The sequence below is a fragment of the Grampus griseus genome (assembly GCF_964374135.1).
Source record: "Grampus griseus genome assembly, chromosome: 15".
In the NCBI taxonomy this organism is placed as follows: Eukaryota; Metazoa; Chordata; class Mammalia; order Artiodactyla; family Delphinidae; genus Grampus; species Grampus griseus.
The window spans coordinates 12,019,141-12,043,795 of record NC_139009.1 but is presented as its reverse complement, the minus strand read 5'-3'; positions in this window follow the sequence as shown (position 1 = coordinate 12,043,795).

Sequence of the window (24,655 nt, the reverse complement as noted above, 5' to 3'; positions counted from 1 at the left end):
CCACCTAGAGAGATGGGATGGGGGTGTGGGAGGGAACGCAAGAGGGAGGGGATATGGGGATATACGTATACGTCTAGCTGACTCACTTTGTTATACGGCAGAAACTAGCACACTATTGTAAAGCAATTATACTCCAATAAAGATGTTAAAATATTAAAAAAAAAAAAAGAAAGAAATACCCATTTATTCATTCTACAAATGTACACAAGTTGGACCCTTTGTACCAGGCCTCATGTTAGGAACCTAGATACACACACAAGATTGCTGCCTTCTTGGAGTTTACATTCCAGAGAGAAAGACGCAGAAAATAAAGTCAAGAAATATATGATATAAATAATTACAGATTGCTATCAATACTCTGAAAAAAATAAACAAGTGTTTTGATAGAAAATATAGGTGGACTTAAGATATTGCGATCATAAAAGCCTCTCTGAAGAGATGGCATTGAATCTGAAACCTTAGACGTGAGAAGGAACCACTGGGGAAAGAGAGATTCATGAAAGGAGAATGGTGAACACGAAGGCCCTGGGGCTGGCCGGTTCTTGGGAGGGGCAGGGAGCTGAAGAAGGTGGTCAAGAAGAGTTAAGCGGTGAGTTGAGAAGAGGATCAGGGTCAGATTTTGCATGTCCTTGTAGACCTGGAAGCGTTTAGATTTTGTTCTAAGGGCAGCGTTGTTGAAAGCATCAAGTAAGGGTATCAAGTAGGGAAATGGAACATTTTTTTAATAATCTAGCTTCTGTCAAGAGTATGGACTGCAGAGGAGGAACAGTAGAAGTCGAAAGACAAGTTAGGAGGCAAATCATATCAGATTAGCAAGAGAAGATGGGGACTTGGGCCAGGAAGTTGGCACTGGAGAAGGAGATAGATAAGTACATTTGTCATATGTTTTGGGTAGAGGACGGACAAGGACTTGATGAAAGAGTAGACAATCAGGGTACAGGAAAGAGGCAATTCTGAGATGACCCCCAACTTCTGCTTTAGTGAATAGCCTGGCCGTTTACTGAGAAGGAGAAGACCTGAGGAGGAACAGGTTATGAGTCACAAACAAGATAATGCATACTTTGTATGAAAAGCACTTAAAATTGTTCCTGACGTGCAATGCGCTTTCAACAGGTGGTAGTGAAAGAAAATGCTTCTATTATCTGATAATTCCGGTTCATTAGTTTCCCTTGACAACCCATTACAATTTAAGTAACATCTTCCAAAAGCATTTTCAGTTTCATGTTTCTGTGCTTTTATTGTTCACTTTTCAATAACTTAATGTTTAAGGTCGATACAGTCCTTACTTTAAAATCCCATTGGGTAATGAAGGCAGAAATCGTTATTCCTCTATTCATTTTAAATAAACACCACATGCCAAAGTGATTATTGTGATTCATTCTTCCCAGCTATTCTTACCTTTCTAAGATGACAGGAAGCCTCTTTGGCCATCTGCAACAAGAGTACTGCCTGAGCCATGACCACAGAGAGACAGTTCTTCTAGTTCGCTGCCCATGACTGGGGAGGCCCAGAACTAGAGCAATAAAAGTTGTTAACATATACAGGGAGGTTACCACAGGCTGGACGCGGTGCCTCAAGCACTTTACAGCAAGGGCAGTCCCTTGGAATAGGCTAGGTGCTGGTTGTCCTAGGGATTTTGATAGTTATTATGGCAATTTTCCAGCAGAGGGCAGTAAAGGGTCTTAAAAAGGGGGGCCCTTTTACAAAACTGCGTAAAATTGCTGTTGAGCTAGGACTGGGTATGCAGTCTCTCCTTGAAGACTTGCAGCCACCTGATGAAATAGATTCTATCATCACCTCCACTGGGTTGATGAAGAAACTATGGCTTACAGAAGAGCGGCAAGTCACCCAAGGTCAACTGTAGAAAATGGGAGAGTTGGGGTTTGAATCCATGTCAAGCCCACGATCTCAATTCTGTGCTGTGTGAACTCCCAAAAGACACTTCTGTTCCCTCAGCACAGTTGCGGAACTTACAAGAATACAGATATTGCCTTAACGACAGGGAGCCTATTCTAACTAGCAGAGCTGTCCAACAGTGAAGCAGACTATTTTTTGAAATGACTCGTTCACCAAGGTAAAGACATGTCTGGCTGACTGTGTCCAGGAGATTTCTGCCATGAAAGGGAGTTGAACTAAATGGCCCATGACACTGGGTAGTGCAGACGCAGGCGAGGCCAATCTCTAGGGGAGGGGTGTAGGCCATGTACTCATTTCAACATTTCTTTTGTGACTCAATACTTGGGTTACATCTAGAGAAAGTCTTCAGAGCCTATTTAAACGTCACACAAGAAAAATAACTTCAGTGTTTAAGTTATTTATTTCTTCTTGCTAGCTTTCCCTCAATCGATCGCCAGACTTGACTCTAAATAGCATTTAGCTGTTTGTTAAATTTTAAAGTAAATCAATGTACAGCTTACAATCTACCTACTGATAATTAACACTCAAAGGGACATGTTTACTAAATAAAGACAAGTAGGATCATGGGACGAGTACATAAGCTTCCAGGGTAACAAATTTGAGTCAGACAACAATAGATTTTGGTGTCTTTGTTATAATTTGGCCACCTTACTGTGTAGTTATACCGTTGACTCTTTGCACATCACCAGTTTGAACTGTGTGGGTCCACTTACATGCAGATTTTTTTCAGTAAATACCAAACCTGTATTTTCATTGTTATTTCAGATCTTTAAATGTGGGGAGAAGTTCGTGTTCTATGAGCCATCACAATACGTGGAGTCCAAAGAACTAGAGTTTCAGTCCTGATTCTATACAGACTGTTTCTGCTCCCTGCTCTTGGGTAAGTCATTTATCAATTCCTTTATTTTTGAGGCAGAGATAGCAGTACATGGATTTTCGACTGTGCAGGGGGTTGGTGCTCACACCCCCCGAGTTGTGCAAGGATACTTGGTACCTTTGTAATAATAACAGTCACCTAACATTTATCTAGTGTGTTTTAAATTCCAATCATATTCATCATATCGTGTTGGTTTGATTCTCATAAAAACCTTGTGATGTGTAACAGAGATCAGTATCTCCATTTTCCAAATAAGGAAACTGAGAGACAAGAGGTGACTTACCCACGATAAATGTCTAGGTCAAGACCTGAGCTCCTGAATCCTGCAAAGACACTGTCTTATTTTGGTGTTTAAGAGCTTAGACTCTTATCAGCCAATAACTGGGTTCACTTCCCAGCTCTTTCTCTTCTTACCACACGACACTGACTAGTCTTTTAACTTTTCTCACCTTCGGTTCCTACATTAATAGAATAGTGGTAATAAGCATAGCCATCAGATCAATTTGTTGTAAAGCTTATTGATTGAAATCTAGGTACCACCCAGGACAGGGTAATACCCAACCATTTCAACTAGTATCATTATATTCCACTGCCTCTGACATTTGTGCATGCGTGCTGCGTATGTGAGGGCCACATACTGGCAGTTGGCTCTGACGTACTAGAAGCAATAAAAACGTTTCACTGTGACCCAGCACCTGTCCTGCTCTGTCTGACACACTCAGACTACTAGAAGAAGTAGGTGTACCACCCAGGGTGACTCTTCCAAAATATAAACCCAAATTGCAAGGTGTTGCTGATAAAAGAAAGGATTGTAAAATGGCACCAAAAGAACAAAATCCATGGTGGCAAAAATGGGTAATATGATCACATTAAAATTAAGAATTTCTGTATTTCAAAGTATGCCGTGATCAATGTGGAAATAAAAACCCCAGTCTAGGAAAATATGTTCCATACTCTATCATCTCTAGCATGGGATTTGTATCCAGAATATATGAAGACCTCTCAAAGATTCATATTGTTATTGTGTCCTTTGAGAAATAGTGATTGAACATCTGCCATGTGCCAGGAAGATTTCTGGATACTGAAGGTAGGACTTAACATTCTAGAGAAAGAAGCAATATACACATGCAAAATATCAAGTATGCAAATGCATATGTAATAAGTAAAATCTTGATAGGTGCTATGAAGAAAATATAACAGTCAGTATATTAAGATTGTTGGCGGCAGGCTCTTCTCAATGGGAAGACTGAGGAAGTCTTCTCTAAGCAGATGCCATTGAATAGAAATCTGAATGAAATGAGAGATCCAGTCGTGCAAACCTCCGGAGCGAGGATATCCCAGGAAGAGAGAACAGCAGATGCAAAGGTCCCAGGAACATACACGATATATTCAAGGTACAGCCAGGAGACCAGTGGGGTAAGTGCTGGAAAAGCGTCAAGAGATGAACCTGGTACATTTAGACAAGTCTCAGGTCATATTGTGACTAGTAGGCCTTGGAAAGGTATTTGGATTTTATTCTGAGTGTAATGTGAATCCATTGGAGGATTTTGAGCAGAGAATGCCTGCTCTGATTTCAATTTTAGAAGACTAGTTTTGCCAAGAGTGTGGAGAATTGATTCTGAGAGGTCAAAAAGGGGAGCCACTGTAAGATTGTTAGAACCTCATTGAGGAAACATAGGCGAGAGATGATGATGGATAGGACTGAAGGGGCAGAACGAGAAATGAAGAAAAGTCAGTGTTTACGAGATGTAGTTGGAAATAGATCCTACCGTGGTTTCTTATGGATGTGGCAGGTAAGGAATAGGAATCAAGGGTGATTCCAGGGCATTCAGCCCAGGGAATTTGTTAAATGGTGATAGCGCTTCCTGAGATGGGGAAATCTCAGGGAGGAACAGTGTTTTACGGGGAGGGAGTGCTACCAAGCGTTCTGTTTTAGGCAAGTTAAGTTTGAGATGCCCAATAGAAATCTAAGCAGAAATATTAAATAGGAAAATGAAGGTGTGAGATCTTGGGAAAACGTGGGACTGGAGAGATGACATAGAGAGCCTGTGGAGATGAGAAGACAGTGGAAAGGGAGACATATTTAGAAGCAAGTGAATAGAAGCAAGGAATAAAAGCAAGTAGAGGAGAAAACTGCAACTGGAGTGAGATGGAAAACACTTAACAGAAGCTAGGATTTTTCGAAAGTGGCGATGAAATGTTGAGAACATACCTACCCCGCCTCTAGACCCTTCGATTCATGGAGATAAGAGAAAAAAACAGCACCCACTTGAGAGGGTAGGCCTAACATCCTTTGGATATATCCAGATTTCAGGTACAATAAGAAAGTGAGTAGCCCTAAAAGATATTTGGAATATAGGTGAATTTGCTGATGACATGAGCTCTAGGAGGGCAGAGGAAAGTTTTGGGAAGTTTGGGAAAGGATGAGAGGTTGAATGAGATGACAGAGTGTGCACACCACGTGGGATCAAAGTCCCAAGAATGGTGGCTGATCTGGGTGTCTTAAACTTCTTGTCTGGGAAGACAGTCGTGTTGTATTACTTCTGGATGGCTTATACGGGAAAATGGGTAAACATTTCTAACACCAGCGTTCATCTTGGGGTTTATCTCTAAGGCTGTATATGGGTGTTACACATGGCAACAGGAGGTTGTGATCTGAGGATTCATTCTAGTAGGTCTGGAATTAGCCTGAGATGTTTGTTATTATCTTCATGGTACGTAAAATGTACTTATTAATTGTATTCCCTGTAAGCGTGGGTCCAAGGTGGGCTTGGAACAGTTTTTACTAGCTTGTTACCACTGTTTATTGACAATAGCAAAATGGAGGGCTTGCAGCTGGTTTTGGTGTGACCACCCCTTGCCAGAGGTCTGTGATTTTAGGGCTATTTAAATAGCAAGAATATGCCTACCAGGCTCAGGCCAGGACCACACTTTGAGCTCCCATGTTTCAGGGTCCTCCATGCTCTTATCAGTGGTTCCTGACTGAGCACCTTGGGTGTGGCTCTGCAGAAGGAGGGCAGTTGGAGGTGGTTCTTGGCTTCTCCGGAGGCAGCTTCTGACTGTGAGGCATACTCTTAGCTTAATAGCATTGCTCCAGTGCATCCTCTACCTGCAGTAATCCACAGGTGCCTACAGTTGTCATGTTCCATCTGGTGAATCCTCTTTGGCAGTTAATCCTATCAGACTGTGACCATTAGTGGATGATGCTAAGCTTACCAGATGTGTGGGCTCCCTCAAGTCCTAACGGGAGCAGCGCCAACATGTGGTTGGCTGAAAAATGGTCTCCAAAGATACCCAGGTCCTAAATCTGAAACCTGTGCATGTTACCTTATACGAAAAAAAAGACTTAGCAGATGTGATTAAATTAAGGATGTTGAGATGGGGAGGTTATCCCAGATGACCCAGGCGGGCCCAGTGTAATCTCAAGTGTCATTTTAAGAGAGACAAGAGATTTTACAACAGAAGAGGAAGAAGGCAGTGTGACAGTAGAAGCAAAGGGAGGAAAGACAGATGATGTGATGCAAGGAAGGGGTCACGAGGGGAATACAGACAACTTCCTGATGCTGGGAAAAGCAAGGACACGGGATCTCCCCCGGAGCTTCCAAACAAACCGGCCCTGGGGATGCTGGTTCAGATTCATTTCAGCCTCTGGCTTCCAACTGTGGGAAAATAAATGTGTATTATTTTAAGCGACTAAGTTTGTGGTAATGTGTTACAGCAGCCATAGAAAACTAATACATAGCGGATCCCTCTTTAGGCTTCAGAAGGGTGGTACTGCAGTCGGGAGAGGGGCCGCCTTTCCAGAGGACTTGGAGCTCTGAAGACCGTCCTTAAATCCTTCTGTATGTTGCTCTGCTTAGGCAAACACATCCCTTCATTCTGCCTCTATAGATTTGCCCTTTTGCAAAATTCACATGAATCGTACAATCTGTATGATTATATGCGTGTCTGTCGTCTTTCACTTGCCAGAATGTTTTCGAAGCTCATCCATTTGCGGCGTGTATCAGCAGTTCGTCCCTTTTTATTTCCAAGTGGCGTTTCACTGTGTGGGTATACCACATTCTGCTTATCAGTTCACCAGTTGATGGGCTTTGCAATTGTTTGCAGTTTATCAGTCTTATGAAAACGTGTTATGAATATATATATGTAAATCTTTGGGTGGACATATTTTCATTTTGGGGGGGTAGATATCTAAGCGTGGAATTGCTAGATCAGATTGCATGTGTGAATTTAACTTTTTAGGAAACTATGAAACTGCTTTTCAAAGTATCCATACCATTTTACATTTCAACCAGCAATTTGAATTCCACTTCTGTTATGTCCTTGCCAACCCTTGATACTGTCAATCTTTTTCACTACAGCCATTCTAATGATTCATTTTCTGTATCCTAAAGACTATATTACTTAGTTTTTCACCGCGCCTGGACCTTTTCATGCACTCTCACAGAACCGTACTTTTGCACGTGGTTTTTCCTCTGCCTGTAATGCCATTCGCAATCCCTAAGACTCCTTATCCTTGAAGACCTTAGTTGTGATGGCTTCCTGACTTACAGAGACACCCTTGGGCATTCCTTACTCTGTGCTCCTTGAGCACCTTGTCCACCCCTAGCATGGTACTTACAGCCCTGCGTTGTGCATCAGGATTGGTCTGTCTGCCTTCCCCTAAATTATGCCAGTTACTTGAGAAAAGGACACTCTTATCCCTCTTTGTGTTCACATTGGGTAGTGTCTGGAATACAGTAGATATTTACTATATCCTTAGTTAAGGAATAAATTAGTTAGTGTCTTAACTGGTGGATGAGTGAGTGGTTGAGTGAGGAATCATGAGATTATAGAAATGGAAACATTTTAAAGGGGAGCTTTGAGGCAGTGCCAGTCCCACTTCTGCCTCTGCCTCCTGCCTTAAGGAAAGCTGATTGCAAAGGTGATAGGAGAAAAGTCTATTTATTAGACTAGAACAGGAGACATGCTGGCAGTAAGAATGCATCACGATGGAAAGATTTTGATTACAAGAGCTGAGAGACCGGCTTCTTTCATTAAGAACTTTTCACTTGACAGCCACAATTTTTATCACAATGTTTGTTGGCCCAGGAGCACATCTAGGGGATGTTTTTGTATGTTTCCTCTCAGTGTGTAGCCCTTGACTTTTAAGCACCTCTGCTTTAATAAAAGAAACTCAGATACACTGGAGCCATTAAATAATGGCTTTCCTCTTTTAATGAAATTTTTAGTTCAAACCGTAAATAGGAGTTTATTGAACTTCATATTAAAGCCAGAGGAATCCCTCAGCTTGAGCTTCAGATGTCATTAAGTGTGAGAAGAGCAAGTAAGCCTAAGTTCTGCTTCCTTTTAAAAGGACATATTACTAGGGAATGGGGGATCAGAAGTTCATAGCACAAGACAGATCTGAGAGGTCAACGGAGATCTGTAAGAATAGGACCCAGAAGATGCTCAAGAGGAGGAGTGCTTCCAAAAATGACTAAAGATGACCCACAAGAAAAATGACTAAGGATGACCCACAAGAAAAAATGACTAAGGATGACCCATAAGAACTTTTGCTTTACATTAGGAGCAAGAAAGCGGCCGAATTTGGGGCAGATCCATTGCTTGGTGGTGACTGTTGATACTGTTGAATCACGTAGACAAAGTAGAAAGGTTGACGTCTAGTTTGCAACTGTCTTCTCCGTAAAGGAGCATGAACACTACGTGATTAGAGAGCCACAGAAGCGGGTATGGAGGATGTGAGGTCCAAGGTGGGTGGGGAGACTCTGGGGATACCATGCGGGTGTTTTTCAACACCAACTACCAATTCTCTGTGGACACCAGCTGGGTGTCTTACAGGTCAGCTGAATTCTGACATGAACTACCGGGAAGTTAGCCCCCACCTGACAAGTTAAAGCCTCAGTTCCACTTCAGATGCCGGTCACAAGTCGTGGATCCCCAGGTTACCCACACTTCTGTGTGACTTGGCTACACATTGGTGGTGTCCATGATCCCCGCCTCAGATGTGATGGATTTTTGTGGGATGCAGAAATGATAAGGCTAATAATGGTGGAGCCCCTCCCATCCTACACACCAGGCACCGTGGAATATCCGTTTGCTACGGCTCTGTGCTTTACGTTTATTTGCTGGCCTGACTTTCTCATTGGGTTACAGTGTTTTATATACTGTATTAATAATCATTTCCTCCAGTGTAATATTTCAGACTCATTTTTCTATTCTGATGCCGCAGCAGTTCTGTGAGGCAGGCAGCAATCATCGCTCCTACTTTACAGTGTAAGAAACGGGTTCAGCCATTTATGTGACACACAAGCACAAGATTACACAGTGAACAGGTGGTTGAACTGGGATTTAAAACAAAATATTTTTTGTTTCTAAAAATCAGATTATTTTTGCTGCTTACTGTTACCTCAGCCTGAAAAGTCCTTTCTTCAAGTACTTCATAGAAAACAGATCTGCACCATAAAGCATAACTAATCCTCCAGAGGTGGCTGTTAATTCCCATTTGTATTCATTAATTCATGTCACAGAAGAAGCTTCACTGAAATTCAATCTTTGCCCCCAGGAAGTTACAATGAAGAAGTTGCTAGTTATTCAATATAACTAAGAATCTTCAGAAAATTGCACAGTTCTCAAGAGACCAGGCACCAGCTGTTTGTCACTTCTTGGGTAGGAAGAGCCTTGGCCTGTGTTCTGGAGTGGTCCCAGCATGTTCTGCGAACTCGGTGCTGTCTCATTCTTTTAGGGAACTTCATTCCCCATCAGTAAAAAAGACAGGATTTCAGGCTTCCCTGGTGGCGCAGTGGTTGAGAGTCCGCCTGCCGATGCAGGGGACGCGGGTTCGTGCCCCGGTCCGGGAGGATCCCACATGCCGCGGAGCGGCTGGGCCTTGAGCCATGGCCGCTGAGCCTGTGCGTCCGGAGCCTGTGCTCCGCAACAGTGAGAGGCCCACGTGCCGCGAAAAAAAAAAAAAAAAAAAAGCAGTATAAGGGCACAGACTGTGGCTAATTAGCCAACAAATAATAAATAGTTGGTGAAGTGTTGCAGCCGGCACCCCAGGAATGTTCTCAATTGCCTGAGAATTCCAACAAAGGAAGAGTCAAGAATAGATGGCCCAAATCTTTTCGTGTAAGCGTTTTCATGGACACTTGGAGGATGCAGAAGGAGGGGACCCCACATGGAGAGCAATCAGATTGTCCTCCTAATCTGGTTGCTATTTGATTTATTTGCTGGTCTTAGGGATGGGAAATATTGATGGAGCAGAGCACATACCAGTTTAGAAACTCCAGGGCTGACTTGTACACTTTTGTAAGTAATTAACTCCCCAGAAACCAACCTGAGACTTAACTTGGGGGAATTTGGTACTAACTGGATTAGTCAGTTTGGTAAATAAATTTAAATAGCAAAGGATTGCCTGTGCCGGAAGAAGAGAGAGACAGAGACAGAGATGGAAGCAGAAGTGTTTCCCTGAGGGAAGAGGGTCAGAGCTGCATTTTCGAGTCCTAGACCAACCAAGAGAGAGAACCAATCTGTATCAACCACATACTACGTGGGAGTCTGTATTAGCTGCTTAATGAACATAATTCCATTCAATTCTTTGAACAATCCCGAAAGGCAGGGACCGTTACCTGAGAGGTGAAGTAATGCTCAGTGTCACACAGCTTGTAAATGACAGATCTTCCATTTGAATCCAGGGCTATTTAACTCGAAAGTCCCTTTGACTAGAAAGCTTTTTATTATTATTATACCAGGAGCAAAACCTGTTTAGTTATATCAGGGCCGCTCATTTGACTGCACTCCAGTTCTTTGAAAATTAGCAGTCCATGGCTATCCAATTAGCTCTCACTGCATTAAAAAAGCCGCCCCAAAACTAAGTAGTTTAAAACAAGAATCATTATTCACGGTATTATTCTGTGGGTAGCCGATGGTTCTTCGTGTCTGTGCCAGCTCAGCCGACCTCCCCTGGGTGCTCTCATGCACCTCAGCCTCCAGCAGGATGGCCTGGACCACTCTCATGATGGTCAGGGGCAGCAGGAAAAGGGAGACCTCAAGAACTAAGCCTCTGTTAGGTCTGTGCTTGTGTCACACTCACTGTTATCCACAGGCCAAAGCAGATCACATGGATAAACCCAGTGTCAGTGTGAGGAAAAACTACCCAAGAGCGTGGTTCCAAGGAAGGGAATTAACGTGGCCATTTTTTCATACCATCTAACACCCTGTTTCGGGCAGATTCTGTTCACTTATTCATTTACTCAACCACCTTCAATGAGTACTTTGGTGGCAAAGCTTATTCTGGACTGAAAAGAAAGATAAAACAGACTTTGATCTAGAGTTCCCAATCTAGCAGGAGAGATAAGGACACACAAAGGCTGACAAAAGTAGTAAGTATTAAATGCCATGTGAAAGAATGGATGAAAAAAAGTAGGTGGTCCGGAGAACCAAAAAGTTACAGCAAAAAAAAAAAAAAAAGTGACAATTCCATGAAGGAGGGACGTTCAATCTGGAAGTTGAAAGATGGCTAAGACTGTATGTGCCCAGATTCCGAGAGAAGATCTGATCCGGCATGGAGCTGATGGGCAGCTTGGCTGGGGCGCATGGCTTTCCACACTTGTACTGCCCTGTCTGCGCTCTGCACGTTTAGGGAGGCCTCTCCTTTATGGAAATGTCTCAGCCTCTTTTTCCACTTTTCACCTCCATCCTCTTGGCCTACGGGGTGTTTTCCAGGAAATAAATTGGCTGGAATGGGGGTGGGGGGCAGAGTACAATATTTGAAGGAAACCCATGATCCCCGAGCTTCTAACCATAACCCACAACCAGGACAATCATCTCAGGAGAGGGATCACCTGAGCAAGGTGTGTGAGCCAGGAAAGTGTTGATTCCAGGAAGGAAGAGGTAAGCATCAACAGAAAGGGGACGCCTGATGGAGGCCGGAGCCCGGAAAAGCCACAGTCACGGCTGACTCTGGGATGGCTGAGTGTGCAGCAGCACGGTGGCGGCCCCAGGGACAAGACAGCAAAGCGAGGCACTGAGCGAGTTTGGGGTTTGTTGAGTTTGAGGTCTCTGCAACACGCGGGAAGAAATGTTTAGTACGGTGCTGGACGTTTAGATTTGGACCGTGGGAGAACGTTCAAAGCTGGAAAAGGAATTCATCAACAAGGGGATACGTGGTGAAACCATGGGCACAAATGAACTCACCAGCAAAGAATTTACCAAAAAAAGAAAAGGGGAAATATGGGAGAGCAGAGAAGAAAAGGGGGAGAAACAGCATGATATCTAGTAGCCAGTGGCATCGCCATCAACACATCTGCCTAGAATCAGTCAGAAATTTACATCAAAAGCTTGAGGGTTGAGGCTCCATGGATAGAGAACTGTAAGCTCACTGTGACTGCATTTTGAAAACGATTTCCTGTGTCACTGGTTTCGAAACATATTCATTCTGAAGGTGAGAGTCAGCATGATGTAATGATCGAGAACACTGACTTAGAAACCAAAACGGAATCAAATCCTGCCTGTACCTAACTAACGGCAGGATCGCAGACAAATCATGGAAGCCTTCTTTGGTTTGGTGTAAAATGGGATAGCTCCTACTTCGAAGGATTATTGGCATTAATACAAGTTAAATCTTGAGACCCGTGCCTGACATGGAGTATGTGTTGTGAAAACATTGATATGAACAAATATTTATAAAAGCACGTATCTAGATGGAAAGAAAATGATTGAAAGATGCAACCTAAGGAACAGTTCTGGTCAGTTAGGATCACGGACCCGACTGATGTTCCAATCAGGAGGTTTGAACAGCTGGGGATGCTGGGAATTAGGAGTGACAGGCTGAATGACACAGGAATAGGGAGAGATATCTGCACGGTGCAGACATGCACACGCATGTAGCCTTGAGTGTGCAGCCTTGAGAAGCAGCAGCCCTTAGGCTGAAAGCACGTGGCAAGTGAGCTGGGTTTGCCGTATGAAGCGAACCCAAGAGTCAGAGGTGAAGATGATGAAATTAGTCACACAGGACCATGGAGACCCTGCGACACAAGAGGCAAAAGAAAGGAGCAGAGAAAGAGAACTTTAAAGATGATTCCTTTGCTGTGTTTCTCTGTTTCCAGCTTCCCTAGAAGGCTGTGTTACCTCTACTTTTCCATCCAGGGTAACTCTGAGAACATGCTCCAAAATTATGTTTATGTTGGAGGGAGTGTCTGGAAATACAGTGCCTAACCAAGGCTAGAATTGATCAGCAATGCTGGTAAATCTTTCTGAACACTACTCCTTGGCACTTCCCCAGTGCCCCCAAAGGCACCCCTCTATTATTTTCTCTCCTTCCTTCCTTCCTCTTTCTCTGTTTCTCTTTCTTCCTTTCTTCCTTTCTTTCTCTCTCTCTCTTCCTTCCTTCCTTCCTCTTTCCTTCCTTCCTTCCTTTCTTTTCTTTCTTTCTTTCTTTCTTTCTTTCTTCTTTCTTTCTTTCTTTCTTTCTTTCTCTTTCTTCCTTCCTTCCTTTCTTTTCTTTCTTTCTTTCTCTTTCTTTCTTTCTTTCTTTCTTTCTTTCTTTCTTTCTTTCTTTCTTTCTTTCTTTCTTTCTTTCTTTCCTTCCTTCCTCCCTCCCTCCCTCCCTCCCTCCCTCTCCCTCCCTCCCTCCCTCCCTCTCCCTCCCTCCCTCCCTCCCTCCCTCCCTTCCTTCCTTTGTAATCTGTGCAACTGGTTCCACGTTGCCTATAGGGTAGGACCTCCCTCCTTAGCATGGCATCTAAGGCTTTCCTTGATCTGGCCCCATCCAGCTTTGAGTCCCCTTCTGCCATGATTCCCCCGACCCTCCCCTGCAGCTAAATGGACTGCACCTCGTTTCTTGAGCATGTCATGAATGCTTGTAACTTGTTGGTTTTAGTAGTTCATTCATTTAGCAAATCTTAGGTAAGTCAGTCTGTTTCCTTTTTGATAAAACCTATCTTGCCAGACTTTGTAAGAAAGAGTACTTTAAATATAGGTAAATCAGTTCCTCATATATCCAACCAAATTATAAACAATAAACAGAAGCTGTTCTTTTATTATTATTATTGTTTCCTCTGTTAACAAAACCGTTGTTTTACAAGAGATTAGTAAAGATTAGGAAAATATAGAGAGGAAAGTTAAAATGCCCCCCTAATTTCATCTCTCTGAAATAGTCTGTTTCCTCAATCATGTATATAAAATAGCTATACAAAAATTTATGAGTTCATTCTGCATACAATTTTATTTCCTGATTTTTCCATACTGCCTTATATCACAGATATTTCCCCACATCACCAAAATTTTCTTAAAAATAAGTTCTTTAGCTGTACATTATTCTACTTCATAGATTTATTTACTTGATAGATTCCCAGTTCTTGACTATGTAGGCTATTTTGAAAATTTCCTGTATAAATGAAACTGTGATGTCCCTATTGTTAGAAAAAAAATCTTCCTGGACTTTGCTTATTCTTTTAGGCTGATTCATAAAAATTCAAGTAGTGCATTGACACATACAGACATTTGAAGCCTCTTGATACATATTGGAAAATTGCTTTCAGAGAAGTGAGACTGGTTTTATACGTACTCCCTATCTCTGCCAGGTGTTAAAGTTTCCCTCTTACCACCTCTTCTCCAGCCCTGGAACTCTGGGAGGACATACGTCTGCACTCAGAAATAGCAACCGACAGCTTTGTGTTTCCAGGGAGCAGAGACTGGCCTTTCAGGTTGCCTGAAAAATAGCACTGCCTTAAATATTCCTGAGTTCTCCCCACAGACCTGCCGGGGAAACTTGGTCTCCCAGGACGTGATGAAAGAGTGCAGGGTCTCAGCCCGGTCTCCTATCACATGTCACATCACCTCTGTACCTCAATCTCCCCATCTGTAAAACGGGAATAATAAGGACACCTATCATGTAAGGATTGCGATGAGGATTTTGAGAGCTGGTTTGAATACAGAATGATGAGAGCAGCTGCACCTTCCGGAGCTCAGTTCTTTTATTGCTCCTGGAAACGGCCCCAACAGAAGGCACCGCCTCGTAACACTAGCTGAAGCAGGTAGAAGAACGCCACAAACAAAGCAAGTGGCACAACTGACGGATTAAAAACTCTGCCCACAACAGAATGTGCGCTCCTGAAAGGAGCGGAAGCTGCAGAAGGTCTTTGACAGGGCCTGTTCTAACGTCCTTTGTGCCCCGGAGAAACGCTCGGATTCTAAAATTAAAGCCCATTTCCACTACCCTAAACTGCCACGTGCATTTGAGTGTCGCCGGCATTAAGGAACAGTTTTTCATCTGATCTCATTACCATGGTTACACCTCCAAGAGCAAAAAATATATGGTCGCTGTTTTTGTCAAATCAGGCCCACTTTCTGTGATTTGGGCCATTGCTGCCAAGTGGCTAATGGCTGCTCTCCAGAGGAGCTCGCTGACGTGGCAAGCCCAGGGGCCAACTCTGACTTGTAATGAGGCCTCTGATAGGACAGTGAGTCTTGGCATTGACTGACACAGAGTCATTGGCAGCACAGGGATGCGGAGCCCAGGCCTCACGTGAGTCCATCAGCCAGGTGCAAAATGCCGGCCCTGGCTGCAGGCACAGCGCCTGCCCCGAGTTCAGCAAGGAGACAAATACGCAGAGGAAACGCATGGAGGAAACTGGAGAAGGTTGGCTTCAGGGGCTCAAAAAAGTACCCTCCACCCTTAGTCTCAGAACCCCTAAGATTCAAAAGAAGAAGGTAGCAGAGGCCAGATTATCACTCTGATTACTGATAAAGTGGTTTGGAGAGTTTGCCTTAGATGTGCCGGAAAGTGGGCTCACTTCAGCCCCCATTTACATCATCACTGTATCAGCTGGACCACCTCAGGCCCATCCCCGCACAGCAGAGATTCCCAGCATGCCGCTCCCAGAATATAGGATTTCCGCAGTCAGGCAGAAGGCTGGGGAGACGGAGCGAAGCTGAGTCAGACTGGCTTTTTCTTCCAAACCACCGTTAAGAGAACTTGTTCTTCCGATGGAGTTCGGAAAGTGGACAGCAGGATCACTTTAGTCCCCCGGCCTGCAGACTTTTTTTGGTAAAGGGTCAAATAGAAAATATCTTAGGTTTTGAAGGCCACCTATGATCTGGTGCCTAGTCTTCTGTCTTTTTTTGTTTTTTTTTCCATGCTTAGCTCCTGGGCCATAAAAAGCAGGCCCTGGGCCAAGCCTTCCTCCAGGCCTCTGCTGCTCAGCGGGGTCTCCGAAGCAGCAGCATCCGCACCACCTGACAGGCCTCTAGAAATTCAGAATCCCAGGCCCCACTCCAGACCTACCGAAGCAGAATCTGCCTCTTTAACAAGACCCTAAGTAAAGTTTGAGAAACACTGCTGTTGAAAAATCCCTCATGAGTTGCTGGGAACGAGCACTGCTCCGTAATAGCAAAACAATATGGAAACATGTAAGCTCTGGAGCAAGTCACCTCTACAAGTTCTTCATTCCTTTGTGTCAGCATATATCACAGTCTTCTTGTAACAGAGCGTGTGTGTGCACGTGTGTGTGTGCATGTGTGCACGCACATGCTTGTGTGTCCCTCTCTCTAACTCGACGGTCAACCAGAACTCACCCACTTCCGAGTTCTCAGTCCCTTGGACTTCCGTGTGCAGAGAAAGAGCTGCACAGAGGCTTCTGTTTGCTTTACTTGAATCCCTTCCCACCACTTGCTGTGAATCATTCAAAGCCTTTGGTAAAATGGAGTTCTAACCCCCTTCCTTCCAGGCTTTTGAGGGGATTCAGCTGTGGACACAAGGGGTCCCTCCCAGTGACTGGTATATAACCTGCTCTTTGCGAGCAGCAGCCGTTGCAAGGAGGATGGGTCTTGTCTGCAGGGAGAGTCCTGGCATTGCAGTGGGAAGAGGTTGGTGGCATTGCGCTGGCAATAGGACTCCAATGGAAGGGGGCTGAAGAGCAGCTGGGGCTCTGAGGGCTCCCACAAGCACACCCTGACCCTGCCGAGCTTCTGGCATCATGGGCCAGAGCCCCAGGCCCTAGACATGAGGCACCTGTCTGCAAAGCAGTACTCTCAACTCCTTCCCCACCGGCTAGGAATTTCAGGGGCATGCTATCCAAGTATCAGCATGGCTGTGTCTCACGATGGTACCAGGGCCATTGATAACTCACATGACAGAGTACAAGGACTCTGCAAGCACCCAGAATATGAGGTTCTGCCCTTGTGCGGCTATTGGTGACTTGTTGGGAATGGGCGCCATCGCCTGGACACAGTAAGAAATACATTCAAATGACCTCATTTATTATATCTCATACGTCTAAGCCAGTGTTCATTAAATGTCTTTCTGCAGCCCTCCAATAAGGAGGAAAAAAAATATGAGTATCTACCCCAATTTATTTTTAATGTATTTTATATTATAGCACCAGTAGTATATTATGCACTTTATATGAAATACAACCGTTCGTTCAATCCCTCTTTCCAATGTATATTGAGTATATTGAGATTCTGTTATGTGACAGGCACTGTCTGGGGCATTTGGGATATTTCTATGAATAAGAAAGGCAAAAATACCCTCCCTCCTGTAGTCACATAATAATTGATAAACTAAATCAGTAAGAAAATTATGCAGTATGTTAGAAGGCAGTAAGTGCTCTGGCAAAGAAAACAAAATGTGTAAGGGGATTTGAGGGTGAGGAGTAATGGGGCAGGTTGAGAAGACGAGAGTTAAACACGAATTGAAGGAGGTGAGGGGCATGTTGGTGTCTGGGTTTCAGGCATTCTGGTCGGAGGGAACAGCCAGTGCAAAGGTCCTGAGGCAGGAGTGTGCCTACCCGTTTGTGGCTCAGAGGAGGTCTATATGGCTGGAGTGGAGTAAGCTGTGGAGGGTTAGAGGAGAAGAAATTAGAGAGGAAAGTCATGATGGGCCTCAAGTACTTCGGCTTTTGGTGAGATGGAAATTCATCGGAAGATTTTGAGAGAGGCGTGACTCGATCTGACATTTTAAAAGTATCCTTCCGGCCACTGAGCAGAGACTGGTATTGTGGGGCAGGGGGCAAGGGCAGAGGCAGAGCCTAAGAAAAGGCCTATTGCATTTTGCCAGGTGAGAAACTAGAGTGGCTCAGAGCAAGGGGATTGTTGTGGTCATATTGCACCATCTTTTTTTAAGTAAGACATGAGAGTAAAATATGTAATTAGAAGCTCTAATATTTTCTTTCCACACCTCAGTGGGCCAAGAAAGCATGCTGCATTAGAGATCACACCCTGGGCAAGGTAAATCGTGAAGATCAGAGGCTGCAGAATAAATCTACAAAGTGTTACACAAGAAAAAGGTTTTGTAGAAGGGTATTTTTGTTGTTGTTGTTGTTTTTTCCAGTACATGGGCCTCTCACTGTTGTGGCCTCTCCCGTTGCGGAGCACAGGCTCCGGACGCACAGGCTCAGCGGCCATGGCTCACGGGCCCAGCCGCTCCGTGGCATGTGGGATCTTCCCGGACCGGGGCACGAACCCGTGTCCCCTGCATCTGCAGGCGGACTCTCAACCACTGCGCCACCAGGGAAGCCCAGAAGGGTATGTTTTTAATATTGATAAGACCGGCGCATTTCACAAGGAGGCTGGCAAACAAACCTATATAACACAGATGGCATTTGAAGTGTTGAAAATACTGTGATCTGAGGCTCATAGGACCCTAACCCCATGTTTCCCCTCGGAGCAATCCTGCAGCGTTCTCTAATTCAGTGTTGATGGTAAATGTATAGAACATAGCTCTGCTGTGAATAACAAGAATCTACTGTATATTTTCTGAATGCAAACATCAATATGTTCATCCGTGTTTGGACGATGTGATATATTGACTGGGGAATGGCTCCGATTTCCTCTTCCTTTGCGTTACACCTTTGCAGGTCCTTCCATCTAGAGGTAGATTCTAATTCCCCACCCCCTTGAATCTGCGCTGGGCTTTGTCTTGCTCTGGTCAGTAGAATGTTGGAGAAGTGGTGCTGTGTCATTTATGTACTTGGGCCCAAGAGGCCTTACAAATTGTCCCCCAACTCTACCCCGTGCCTCTGAGACCATCATGAGAACATGCTAGTAGAACACAGGCAGTTGGGCCAAGGCCATCCTAGATTAGCCAGTAATTTGCCAATAACCTGCCACTGTCCGGAGTGAGCCTTAGTTCAAACCAGAACTACCCAATCAATCTCAGCATGATCAGCAGAACCAAACCACTCTGCCAATCTGTAGATTCCTGAGTAATAATAAGTGGGTGTCATTTTAAGACATTGACCTTTGGGGTGGTTTGTTACACAGCATTATTGTGGCAATAGATTACTGACATAGATGCTGGAAAACTCTACTGGATTTCCTTGGTGTTTTGTTTCAGCTGTAACCTAAGACTACATTCTAGGGAGACTAGCGGGGGGACTTCAGACAAGAGTGAACTTTAATTCCCAACTATTTTATGTCCCAAGGTTTTGTACATGTCAGATCTGGCCTCCTGGAATCATCCCTGATGCTCAGGCCTCTTTTACAGCTAAGACGCCAGGTAACCCACTGCTTTCCAGAGGTGGATTACGGTGGCTTCATCCTAATAAATGGACAACGAGCTTCTTCGTTTTGAGCAGCTAATACCTGTGCACGTGGTCCCGTGATCATTTAGATCAATAACACACAGGTTTCTTTAACAGTAATGCCTGTTCAGCAATTCATACGTGTCCCAGAGTAGGCTGATCATTTATACGTGTGCAACCCCAGGGCACTTTCATCCCTGACAACAGTAAGCTAAAGGTGTCCAGTTTTGGGGTTTTTTTTTTAGGTGTCCAGGTTTGTTGTATGAATATATGCCATGATTTTAACATTAATTTTTCACGCTTGTTTCCCTTCTGCCAGAAATCCTGCAGATGACCCAGTTTTCACGATGTAATTTTAGTGAAATTAGACTTGAACATTTCAAAGTTGTGTAATTAATTATATTCAGCTTCAATAGAGATCACTAATTGATTCGAACCACCAACAGGACACCTGGCAGTGTCAGTTACACATTACAGGTGGCCTCACGGGGCCTAAGTATGATAGCTAATTCAGTTCCCACACTTTAAAAAAATTAAATTCTCTGTTTGGTTAGGGTCAGAGAGTGTACATCTAGTCCACCGTTGAATGTTTAATGTCTGATTCCAAGTTAACACTCACTGGAAGACTTTTAGTTTTGTAAAGTTAAATGTAATTAAGAGCTAAAATGTATTAAGTGTATTTCCAGCCTGTGGTAATAAGGCAAAATGGTAATTGCCTGACCTTTTAATGTCATCTCAGAGCATTTTATAACAAGCCTGCCTGAGGGTCACCTCCCTATCTTAGGGATCATAACTGCCTTTGACTCATGCACTAGTCACAACTGACTGGGGCTCAGACATCTTACAAAGTGAGGGGTTAGCTCATAGAAAGTTGATAACATTGGGCTTGGATACGTGTTTGCTTCTGATGTCCCTGACATTTGGAGAAGGACGGGCACCAGAGGGTTGGGCTGAAGAAAGAGGACTTCGTAGGGAACATGGGGTTTTGATAAAGAGTAAAATTTGGCAAGTCAGAATGAAGAGGGAAGGGGCTTCCGAACAGGAGGCAGGACCTGAGCGAGGACACAGGCAGCAAGGATCTTCTTGGGGGTGTGAGAAGGGTGGGGTTGCTGGAGTTTCTCTGACTGTTTTTGCTCTGGAAGCTCCTGCTTACTGATCTATTCAGTGATGGATGAAGACTCTGCCTATGGCTCAGTCCCTCAGACACCCTAACAATTATGGGTGCTGCCCCCTACCACTGATAGCTCCCCAGCACAGAGCAAGACAGCGCAGGCCTGTATGTGGAACTCCCAACCCACTTACTACCCCTAGGTAAGCCTCATCTCAGACATCACGTTAATTCCAAACTTCTCCTGGAGTCAAACGGAGCTTTCCAGCTTTCCGGAAAAAAAGCTCCGTTTGACTCCAGGAGAAGTTTGGAATTAACGTACACACACTACTATATTCAAAATAGATAAACAACAAGGACCTGCTGTACAGCACAGGGAACTATATGTGTATATATATACTTTTTTAACATCTTTATTGGAGTATAACGGCTTCACAATGGTGTGTTAGTTTCTGCTGTATAACAAAGTGAATCGGCTATACGTATACATATATCCCCATATCCCCTCCCTCTTGCGTCTCCCTCCCACCCTCCCTATCCCACCCCTCTAGGTGGTCACAAAGCACCAAGCTGATCTCCCTGTGCCATGCGGCTGCTTCCCACTAGCTATCTATTTAACATTTGGTAGTGTATATATGCCCATGCCACTCTCTCACTTCGTCCCAGCTTATCCTTCCCCCTCCCCATGTCCTCAAGTCCATTCTCTATGTCTGCGTCTTTATTCCTGTCCTGCTCCGAGGTTCTTCAGGCCGTTTTTTTTTTTTTTTAGATTCCATATATATGTGTTAGCATACAATATTTGTTTTTCTCTTTCTGACTTACTTCACTCTGTATGACAGTCTCTAGGTCCATCCACCTCACTACAAATAGATCAGTTTTGTTTCTTTTTATGGCTGAGTAATATTCCATTGTATATATGTGCCACATCTTCTTTATCCATTCATCTGTTGATGGACGCTTAGGTTGCTTCCATGTCCTGGCTATTGTAAATAGAGCTGCAATGAGCATTGTGGTACATGACTCTTTTTGAATTATCGTTTTCTCAGGGTATATGCCCAGTAGTGGGATTGCTATGTCGTATGGTAGTTCTATTTTTAGTTTTTTAAGGAACCTCCATACTGTTCTCCATGGTGGCTGTATCCCACCAACAGTGCAAGAGGGTTACAGGGCACTGTATTGAGGAGCGGGTCTTTTTTTTTTTTTTGCGTTACACGGGCCTCTCACTGCCGCAGCCTCTCCCGTTGCGGAGCACAGGCTCCGGACGCGCAGGCTCAGTGGCCATGGCTCACGGGCCCAGCCGCTCGGCGGCATGTGGGATCTTCCCGGACCGGGGCACGAACCTGTGTCCCCTGCATCGGCAGGCGGACTCTCAACCACTGCGCCACCAGGGAAGCCCCAAGGAGCGGGTCTTTTACTCAGATCCCAGATGCAGGAGGGCCTGGGACCAGGCAGGGGTGGAGGCAGGGAGAGCCGGTGGGAGGCTGAGGCAGATGTAAACGATCCAGGTGCGAGATGACGCTGCTGGACCAGACGGACAGCGAAGGAGGTGGTGAGAGGCGGCAGCTGTGTGTGGGGCTGTGAGGGAGAGACACCAGCCCATATAATTTACAACCAGGAACTACCTGGGCAAGGGCTACTGAAGACAGGGGCTTTACTCCGTTTTCAAGCTCACTTGATTGTCAAGGTAAATCAACTCTTCTAACAAATGAACTGGGTAGGATGGGCATAGCTTTTTCATCAGAACCTTGTAAATACTGTGCTTACTCTTTGCTTTGCTTTGCTCATGTTTTATGTTTGTTTTGTTTTCACTTAAAAATTAAATGTGGGACTCGATTTCAATGCCTCCTTTGTCCCTAGTTCCCAGTACAATGTTCTTCTCTTTCTTAATAAGGTTTCAAACATCTCTTTGGAGTAGTAAGAACAATGACAGCCACCACTACCATGGTTGTGGACCACCACGTGTTCTTCTAAGCGGTCCCAGTAACCCGGGAGGTAGGCACCACCATCATACTCATCCTAAAAAGGGGACGCTGGGCACAGCGAGTCAGCTTGTCTAAGGCCACCGGTCTTCCCTTGAAGAGCTAGGAATCGAAGCTCTCGACCACTGTGCCCTGCCTGCTACCTCCCAACACAAACCTGCCTGTGTTTGTAATTCTGAAAGAGGGAAAATTATGCATTGATAAAACTATAAGCAAGTTTTAATGTGAACTTTGTAAGGGAGAACTTGATCGACTAAACTATAATGTGAATGTCAGTTTTCAATTGGCTTCTGAACATTACCTCCATTCAGGGGACAGGGTCCAAAGGATAACATCATAATTCTGTCTTCGTAGTGTTGCCACCTAGAGCAGAAAACTCACACCTGTGCACCCAGAAGACTAGTCCCACACGGGGAAACTAAGCCTCTCATGAACAAGGAAGACAGAGGTGATGGTAGGATGCAGACACCAGCATGATCATTTAGGGCAATAAATTTGCTCATGAATAAGGCCAGCTGCCACCCATGCATGATATCATTTGATTAAAAATCAACACAAAATAAACAAGCAAAACTAAAAAGAACAACGTGGGATTTTAGAGTCAAGTCAACTTGTATATGAATCCTGGATTCAACACTTGCTCCCTAGATCACCTTGCAAATGACCCTCTCAGCCCGCCCATAAAATGAAGGTAACCATCCTCACCCCCTAGGTCTGCTGAGAAGTGAGCTTAAAAGTTTACTGTGGGGCTTCGCTGGTGGCTCAGTGGTTGAGAGTCCGCCTGCCGATGCAGGGGACACGGGTTCGGGCCCCAGTCCAGGAGGATCCCACATGCCGTGGAGCGGCTGGGCCCGTGAGCCATGGCCACGGAGCCTGCGCGTCCAGAGCCTGTGCTCCGCAACGGGAGAGGCCGCAACAGTGAGAGGCCCGCGTACCGCAAAAAAAAAAAAAAAAAAAAAAAAGTTTACTGTTGACTCAACTCCTCTACCTCTTTCTTCCAAGGCCAGGAAGTAGGTGTGCCAGAATTGCCAGTGACAGGAATGCCCACGAGATTTGCAGTGTGGACGTGGAGTGTCTCCATCCTATGGGGAGGTTGTGAAGTTGAGACACATGGCTTTGCGAGCCTGTCCACGGGCTTCCACTTTGGTGCCACTCTGGTCACTAGACCTGGCGGCTCCTCAGATGCCCCAGGGAGCGCTGGTGTCTCCACTTACCTCACCGCTTCAGGCTGAAGTTATTCCTGACTTTCTCCCATCCTCTGCCTGCAGCCTTCTAGACCTCTCTCCCTCAGCTCCGCTCACATTCATAGAAGCCCTGACTCCTGTCAAACTTGCAGTGGCTGTTTTCCTGACTGAGTTCAGGCTGGACACATGAGGCTCAAATGGTAGATAATACATGCGGGAAGCGGTTGGCATCAGGAGAGGGGTAGGGACCACGTGCTGTGGAAGCGGGAGCCCACCGTGACCACGGAGAGGGCTACTGAGGCCGTGATGTGTAGCAGTGCTTCTCTCCTGCCTCCGATGTCAGAAGACACTAGCTACTCGTCAGATTCCAAAGGTTGCAGAGGTTCCCAGAGAAGATGTGTGTGTTTGAAGCCTGACTCCAGACCTTTCCAGCTATGTGGATTGACTGAGTTACTGACCCTCTTAGAGCCTTAGTTAACTTCTCTAAGCTTGTCTAATTAATACAGTTAAAATAATAATGCTTATTTCAAGAATATATGCACAAAACGTCGTGCACAGACCTGGTATATGGTGAGTAGTGAACAGATGTTCGTGACCATCTCCTCACCTCCTAAGCAGTAAGATGAAGGGTGTGTTCACAGAACAGGGAGCTGTTTGTGGGAGGGAGGCTGGAGCATCAGGTGTGAAATGGAGGGAGTCAGAGAGGTGAATGTGAGTGCGGGTTAGAGAGAGCCATGATTCTCCAGCTTCATCTTTCTCCTGTGAATGATGAGGAATCTTTGAGACGAGTTAAGTAGAACTGAACATTTTCGTTTTGCAAAGATCCTTTCGGCAGCCATGTGAAAGATGACCTGCAGAGGACTACGTTGAAGATCAAGAGACCAGGGGTTCTCAAATTATGGAGGTGGCAGCAGTGGTAGGGAGGAAGGAAGAGGTTGGTTAGACGCTTAGGTGGTGAATCAACTGGATTTAGTGTCCACTACACATAAGTGGCACCTAAACTCCAAGGCGTAGGCAGAGACTTTCAGAACGGAATTCAGGATCCAGGCTACTAGAAAGGGATGTAT